Source organism: Ailuropoda melanoleuca, chromosome 2 (genome assembly GCF_002007445.2).
Source record: "Ailuropoda melanoleuca isolate Jingjing chromosome 2, ASM200744v2, whole genome shotgun sequence".
NCBI classification, from domain to species: domain Eukaryota; kingdom Metazoa; phylum Chordata; class Mammalia; order Carnivora; family Ursidae; genus Ailuropoda; species Ailuropoda melanoleuca.
In genome coordinates this window covers 41,071,585-41,079,435 of record NC_048219.1, presented here as the reverse complement: position 1 = coordinate 41,079,435, position 7,851 = coordinate 41,071,585, and the positions used below count along the sequence as shown (strand labels likewise).

General features: G+C 42.4%; 1 protein-coding gene across 14 annotated transcripts in view; it reads left to right on the top strand.

Moving 5' to 3' along the window:
• The window catches only part of GNG12 (G protein subunit gamma 12), a 125,106-nt gene that overhangs the window by 41,433 nt on the left and 75,822 nt on the right, over positions 1 to 7,851 (top strand). The window contains exon 1 of one of the 14 annotated variants that reach the window (XM_034653663.1): positions 7,408 to 7,641. The exons of the other annotated variants lie outside the window; for them this stretch is intronic. The gene's annotated coding sequence lies outside the window, so the exon portion shown is untranslated. Of the gene's footprint in view, positions 1 to 7,407; positions 7,642 to 7,851 lie in introns of those variants that run through there. 14 annotated transcript variants of the gene reach the window in all.

Genomic DNA, 7,851 nt, shown 5'->3' with positions numbered 1-7,851 from the left:
ATTAAAGAAGCTGTGGTCCATATATACAATGGAATATTACTCAGCCATCAGAAAGAGCGATTACACAACATTTGCAGCAACATGGATGGTACTGGAGGAGATTATGCTAAGTGAAATAAGTCAAGCAGAGAAAGACAGTTATCATATGGTTTCACTCATTTATGGAACATAAGAAATAGGAAGATTGGTAGGAGAAGGCAGGGAAAAATGAAGGGGGGGTAATCAGAAGGGGGAATGAACCATGAGAGACTGTAGACTCTGGGAAACAAACTGAGGGCTTCAGAGGGGCGGGGCGTGGGGGTTGGGATAGGCTGGTGATGGGTATTAAGGAGGGCATGTATTGCATGGTGCACGGGGTGTTATACGCAAGTAATGAATGAATCATGGAACTTTATATCAAAAACTTGGGATGTACTATATGGTGACTAATATAACAAAATAAAAATTATTTAAAAAAATCACTTTCAGCTCTAAGATGAATAAGGTCTGAGGACCTAATGTAAAACATGGTGACTATAGTTGACAGCACTGTATTGTATCAGTGAAATTTGCTAGAAAAGCAGAACGTAAATATTCTCACCCCACCCCAAGAAAAAGGTAAATATATGAGGTGACGAGTGTGTTAATTAAACGGTGGGAAGCCTTTTGCAATGTGCATCAAATCACCGTGACATATGCTTAAAATATCATACAGTTTTACTTGTCAGTTATATCTCAACAAAGCTGAATAAAAAAATGCCAGCATTTCTGGAGAGCCTCTAGCACAGCAGGTGTGGTTTTCTGATGCTTTGCGTAAAGGCTTTTAAATAGGAAATGATGTAGAATTTGTGCTTTGGATAATAATCCATTTTGCACAAAAATACATCTCTTTATTTTGGTTCCTTTGGTTCTGAGAACGAAGGACAGAGTCTAGTCTTGGCCATCTCTGAGATTCGGTGACCCTTTTTAAGTCACCTGGCCTGTGTGGGTCTCAGTTTTCTCTGGTATACAGTGGGAATTATTGTATTCCCCAGCTCACTCACAGGGTTGCCGTGAAAATCAAAGTGGGTGTAAATGAACATTTGAAAAGCAATCAAAAGCCAAGCATTTTGCCAAGAAGCAATGTCATGGCCCATGAGGTTAATACGAGATATGGCTGTTGCTTATTATTTATTGAAATGCTGTGCAAATGCAAAGATGGTTATCCTGAAATTCAGAATACAGGGAATATATTTATAGCAAATACAAACATTAACTCTCAATTATCATGTACTATGAAGAGCTCATTCAAATTCATAACAAAAACATCAAGATCCTACTACATGAATAAGCAAAACATATAAACTTACTTTTCAAGGTGACAAACCATTAATAAATGGGAAAAATGTTCATTTTCACAAATTATCTTAGAAATACAAATGAAAACCGCATTAGGAATACCATTTTATGTATAAAATGTCAAGGTCTCAGAAGTTTCCCATTATTTTGTTGGTGGTATTGTTGCATGCTAATAATAGCCCTTTTAAAACCAAAATACTGTTAATTCTACTGTTAGGAATTTAGGGAAGCTGGGGACCTAAGTTAAAGAAATGAAAAAAGCTGCAGCATGAAGATAGCCAGTGTAACCTTATTTATAATAACAAAAACTGGCAACAGCTTACATATCTAGCGTGTTAGGGAAGTGACTTAATATATTAGGACTTTTTGACCTAAAGGACTATTATCAGGCCCTTAAACGATCATTATGAATATGTGTAGAAACACACAGAAAACATTTAAAATAAAATGGAAGAAGAAAAGAATAGCTGTCATTACAGAGCCTTTCCTAGTGGCATTGGACCAACGTTCTCCCTTTTTATTTTTATATCAACTGTGTGCTAAAGGTGCTTTCACTGGGTTTCCTACCAACAGCATAAAACTATGGCCACAATCAGGGAATCTCGTGTGTCTGTGGAGGGTAATAGGCAAAAATAGGTAGTAGCCCTAGGATGGTGGGCATATGGGCCCAAAGATGCTTGCTGTCCTTTTATTTTTATTTTATTATTTTTTTTATAAAATTTTTTTATTGTTATGTTAGTCATCATACAGTACATCCCAAGTTTTTGATGTAAAGTTCCATGATTCATTACTTGCGTATACGTGCACCATGCAATACGTGCCCTCCTTAATACCCATCACTGGCCTATCGCAATCCCCCACCCTCCTCCCCTCTAAAGCCCTCAGTTTGTTTCCCAGAGTCCACAGTCTCTCATGGTTCATTCCCCCTTCTTCCCCCCCCCCTTCCCTTTCTTCTCCTACTATCTTCCTACTTTTTATGTTAGGAGATAATGCTTGCTGTCCTTTTAAAACTGTCATTGGGGAAAACTCACACACGAAACAAAAACACACCAAAAAAGTGCCACTGCCCTTTCAATAGGAAAATGGGAAAAATACGGTGAGTGTAACGTCTCAAGTGTTTACTCTGGCATAATCAGTCTACACCCCCCCCCCCGCCCAATTATCTACAAATTAGTTGAGGACACATACCAGCAGTTTTTTAATTAAAAACAAGATTTCAGGTCTCTAGCTCTCTTTGGATGAAGAACAGTGAGCAGGTGGAAGTTTCTCCCCATGAACAGCCCAGAGCAGCTCTTCTGGGCAGGAGCCAGTCTCAAGGTGGAGGTAATAGGGTGGCAGCATGTGGTTAAAGTAGACCAGTTCTCCCGCTCAGGGTGTGCCCTCTCCTGGGACAGAAGCCCTTGCACAGTGGGGGGAAATGTCACCATTTTGGTTCCTACTGTCTTTCACCTTTGGGGCTCAAGACTTGATTCCTGATTCTTTGACACAGTACAGCATTACTTTATAAAGTCAGGAGCCATGCAACATCTAGTAACACAAATTTCTATGCTAGCCTCAAGACACAGGGTGTATTTTCGGGGATTTGTGGAATCCTTTGTAGATAGGAATTCCTTTGTGGAATATGCACCTTTTACACCTACTGTAGGGCCTTTTATATGTTTTGAAGGTCCTTTCATATCCATTTTGCCATTTGAGATAACATCAGGTCAGAATTTGCAAGTGAAATCCTAATAGACCTGACTAGGGAACAGTGGGGATGTCTCAAGAGCTGTAGACACTCTCCAAAATGCTTTTCAGTATAGTCCGTTCAGGGTCACTCCCCATTTTATAGGTGGGGAAATGGATGCACATGTTAGTTAAATGATTTGTTGGAAGTCACTAGTAGTGAGGACAGCAGGAAGCCAGGCCTACAAATCCAGTGTTCACCCCACTCTCCCACAGTGCTGTAGTACATACATCCTAGAGAATTAACGTAAGACTTGAAAAATATCCAACCAGAATCCAATGGCTGTTTAAAGATCTCCCAGGGCTATAAGTTTGTATTTTATAATTGCAGTAAATGTTTTAGTAGTGGACAGAGTCCAGCAAGGTATCATGTACATTTTAGACAATTCCCATCTAGTGGAACTTTTTTTAAGATTTATTTGAGAGCATGTACACGAGCCGGGGTGGGGGGAGCGGGGCAGAGGGAGAAGCAGACTACCCGCTGAGTGGGGATCCCCACTAGCCGTGGGGCTCCATCCCAGGACTGAGACCATGACCTGAGCAAAAGTCAGACTTAACCAGCTGAGCCACCCAAGTGTCCTTCAAGTGGAACTTTTTACAATGATGAAAGTAATGTACACCTGTGCTATTCAGTACAGTAGCCGTTTCTTTGTCTACTTGATTACTTGAAATATGGCTCATGTGACTGGGGAAATGAGTTTTTAATTGTGTTTAATTTAAGTTTAAATTCTCACATGTGCTAGCAGCCATTATATTTGACAGCAACAGTTCTAGACTCCTTAATGTTTTCTTGACATCTCCACCTGGATATCTCAAAGTTAACAAGGTCAAATCAGAATTCTTTTTTTAAAAATGAAGATTACTTATTTTAGAGAGAGAGCGCGCATACATGGGGGAGGCGGCCCAGGGAGAGAATCTTCAAGCAGACTCCCCGCTGAGCAAGGAGCTCCAGGCTGGGCTCCATCCCAGGACGGATGAGATCTTGACCTAAGCCAAAAGCAAGAGTCAGAAGCCTAACCAACTGAACCACCCAGGTGCCCCAGTCAAATCAGAATTCTGGATTTTCTTTCCTCCCACAACCTGTTTGTCCCTCAAAGAAGCTACTATTGACCCAGTTGCTTGAGCCAAAACCTTGGTGTCATCTAGACCCATTCCTCTTCCTCATCTCTCACATCCACTTCATCAGCAGGTCCTAATTGTTTTACTTCCAGAACCTTTCCTGAATCCATTTCCTTCTCTCCATGCCAACTGCTGCATCCTGTGCCAGGGTACCATCATATCTCACCTCAACAAGTGAATGGTGTCGTAACCAGTCGCCACTGATCCATTCATCCACTCTCTCCTCTTCCCGGCTCGTCCATACAGCTGCCAGAGAGACACTGTTAAGCTCTTCCGTAGGTCCCATCACTCCATGTTGATACGGAAAAATTTGTACAACTTGTCACTGTTTGAGGTTGTCTTATGGACTTCTCTGCGTACTTATTTATTTTCTGCCTCCCATTATGGTGGAAGGGTCCCTCTATCAGGAGCCTTGTTTACCCCATTCACTGCAACGTCTTCCGGCAGTACAGCCATGCCTGGTACATAATTTGCACTCAGTAAGCCTCTTGGTAACAATTAGGTTAATGTTGATTGTGGAAGAAGAGGAGTTAGAGTCAAAACACAATCGGTTGTTACTAGTTTGGTTGTTAGTAACCGAGGTAATGCTGATGTCCATATACATGGGAAGTTGGTGGTTTCTTTTACATTGTGGGTGCAGTAGGAAAGGTGGGAGTTATGGCTAGTTGCCTTTCTCTGCGAGTGGTAGGTTGGGCCCCGTTCTGTTGCAGTCTCTGATGTGAGCTACAAAGAACTCTCTCTCCCTAGAGGTCTGCGTATGTCCCAGATCTTGAAATTTTTGTCTTTCCCACTGTTAGTGTCCTCCCCCACGGTCACTTTTTATATTCTACTGAAGGGAGTTTAGATAGTGCTGGAAAGAAACATATTATGGAACTGTCTGCAGGGTACAGAGTGGCGAAGCCATGACTGGACAGCAAAAGGAGATTTGCAACATGAGACTTTTATTTGAAAAGGTATATGGAATATACTCATATTCAGTTATTTGAAACCAAATAAACCTTAAGAAAGGGGGTTTTGTGTCCCTTTTTTTTTTTTACTTGAATATCCTATTTTTTTAAAGGAAAGCATCTTTTCTTTTTTTTTTTTTTTTTAAAGATTTTCTATTTTTATTTATTCGACAGAGATAGAGACAGCCCGAGAGAGGGAACACAAGCAGGGGGAGTGGGAGAGGAAGAAGCAGGCTCATAGAGGAGGAGCCTGATGCGGGGCTCGATCCCAGAACGCCGGGATCACGCCCTGAGCCGAAGGCAGACGCTTAACCGCTGTGCCACCCAGGCGCCCCGGAAAGCATCTTTTCTGGCATTCCTTTATAATGGTCAGCCGAGGCTTCCGGAGGGCGTGTTACTCCTTAGATCCATGTGCAAAGTCAAGGGAAGCCGAAGAACTTGTTGGAGGTGTGATTGAGTTGGCTAAGATCCGAGTTGCGTCTGCTCCCTCTAGTACTGAGCAGGCTGGGAAATCCCCCCCCCCCCCCAGCAAGGGCTGGATTTAAAAGATGAAGTTGAACCTTGCTTTTTGCTTCGTTAAAGGACATATTTGGAGACTCTCTATCCCGGTGTGTTTTTATTCACAATCTGGCTCTACCACTTACAAACTGGGTGACCGTAGGCTGCTGACTTCTAGGCCTCGGTTTGCTCACCTGCTAAATCAGGTAATAAAAGAACCTACCCCATATGATTACTGAGTAGATTAAAGGAACATGCAAAGCACTTGGAACAGTGCCTGGCACACTGCTCCATAAAAACCAGCTTTTATTATCATCCATAGTAGTAGTAGTATTACATAATTCTCGATTGAATTGAGTGACCACTGGCCATGACTGCAATGAGAGTTGTCCCTAAGTCAGCCAAAGGGGTTCACAAAGGCTTCCCAGGGAAGGTGACTTTTGAACTGAGACCTACACTTAAGCTGAGTAAAGAGGAGAGTACAATAGTACTCTAGTACTCAGGAGTACTGTACTACTCAGAAGTACAGTAGAGAAAGGATGTGTTGGACAGAACAGAATATGCAGAGAGAGGCACAGAGGAGTGAGTGAGTGGCATTTAGGGACCTGTAAATAGGTCTGTGTGGCTAAAGGACAAGCTATCTGAATGCTCACGCACAAGACCACTGTGGCTTTGGAGTGAGCTGAGGAGGCTGGCCTTGATCCTAGAACCTAGAGGAAGCCACTGAAGGGCTTTTCAGCAGGTGGCAGCCTCCTGCAGTGGCCTCAGTCCAAGGCCTGTTGGTTCTGAAGTGTCACTGACCCGCCCCCTTTCCTCCTGTTTGGGCATGGAGTTTGCATGTGTGGATCTTATTTTTCTCATTAGGTGTGATTTCTTCGAGGACCATGGATTAAGTAAAAAGGATGTGTTTTCTGAATTCCTTTTACCCGATTCTTCCTCTCTTCCTCTCCACCCCTGCTAAGACAGATACAAAGGCGCCTAACTTGTAGACCCCTTTGAGAATCTGATGAAAGCGATGGACCTTGCCCTCAGAAAAATCATGAAGACAAGATTTTCCAAAGACTGACACCCCCCTACTGTTAACCCCATACTGTACCCCTAGACCTAGGCCTGACCCCAGGCCTGCTTGTGGTGGTTTTGCTCTCACTCCATGTTGTTTTTAATTTGCTGGCACATCCCATAACTCCTCCGTCTGCCATCACGGCTATTATCTGACCGTGTATCATGAGAGCAGCCTTGAATCACTTGGTGGTTATAATTAAAATGGAAAGTAATTATCTATTTTGAGCCATTCACATTTAATTGAGAGTCCAGTGGCTAAGGACGTGGGCTCTGGAGACGCTGCATGGATGAGAGTCCCAGCTCTGTTGGGGTGCATGGGTGGTGCCGTCGGTTGAGTGCCCAACTCTTGGTTTCGTCTCAGGTGGTGATCTCAGGGTCATGGGATCAAGCCGCACATCGAGCTCCGCAGTTAGTGGGGAGTCTGCTTGAGGTTCTCACCCTCTCCCTCTGCCCTCCAACTCTGTGCATGTGTGTGCACTCTTTCTCATAAATTCTTAAAAAAATATTTTATAAAAAAAAGAATCTCAGCTCTGTCACTATCTTATAACCTTGAGTAAGTTACTCAACCTCTCCATTCCTCAGTTTCATTACAAAATGGGAATGATGATATGCTTACCTCATAAAGTTATTGTGAGGATTAATTGAAGTCGATGCCAAGAATAGTTCCTGGCTATAGTAAGTGCTATATAAATATTTGCTATTATTATGTGATTATTTCTAGTAAAACCACATCATGAATGGGGTAATGATGGATTACTAGGAGCAGGAAAATAGATGAGTAAAATCTCCATATGCATTTGACTGGCTTTGCCAGTACCTGTGACGGCCAAGATTGATTCCCTCAGTGTCTGGTGTGGCTACTAGCCAACATGGCTGTGGACTGCTGGAAATACGGCCAGTCTGAGTTGTGATATGCTGGGTCTTGAAGATCGGCTATGACAACGTGTGAAATGTCTCATTAGTAACTCATCAGGTAACTCATATTATATTCATTATATGTTGAAATGATAATTTTCTGAATAAATTCAGTTAAACATACTAAAATTTCATCCACTTATTTTTGCCTTCTTAATGTGGTTACCAGAAAATATAAAATAATATATATGGCTCAGGTTATAGTTCTGTTGAGCAGCACTGCCTCAGGCTCCCCCTTCTTGATAAAACAAAAGCTGGGGGTTATTGG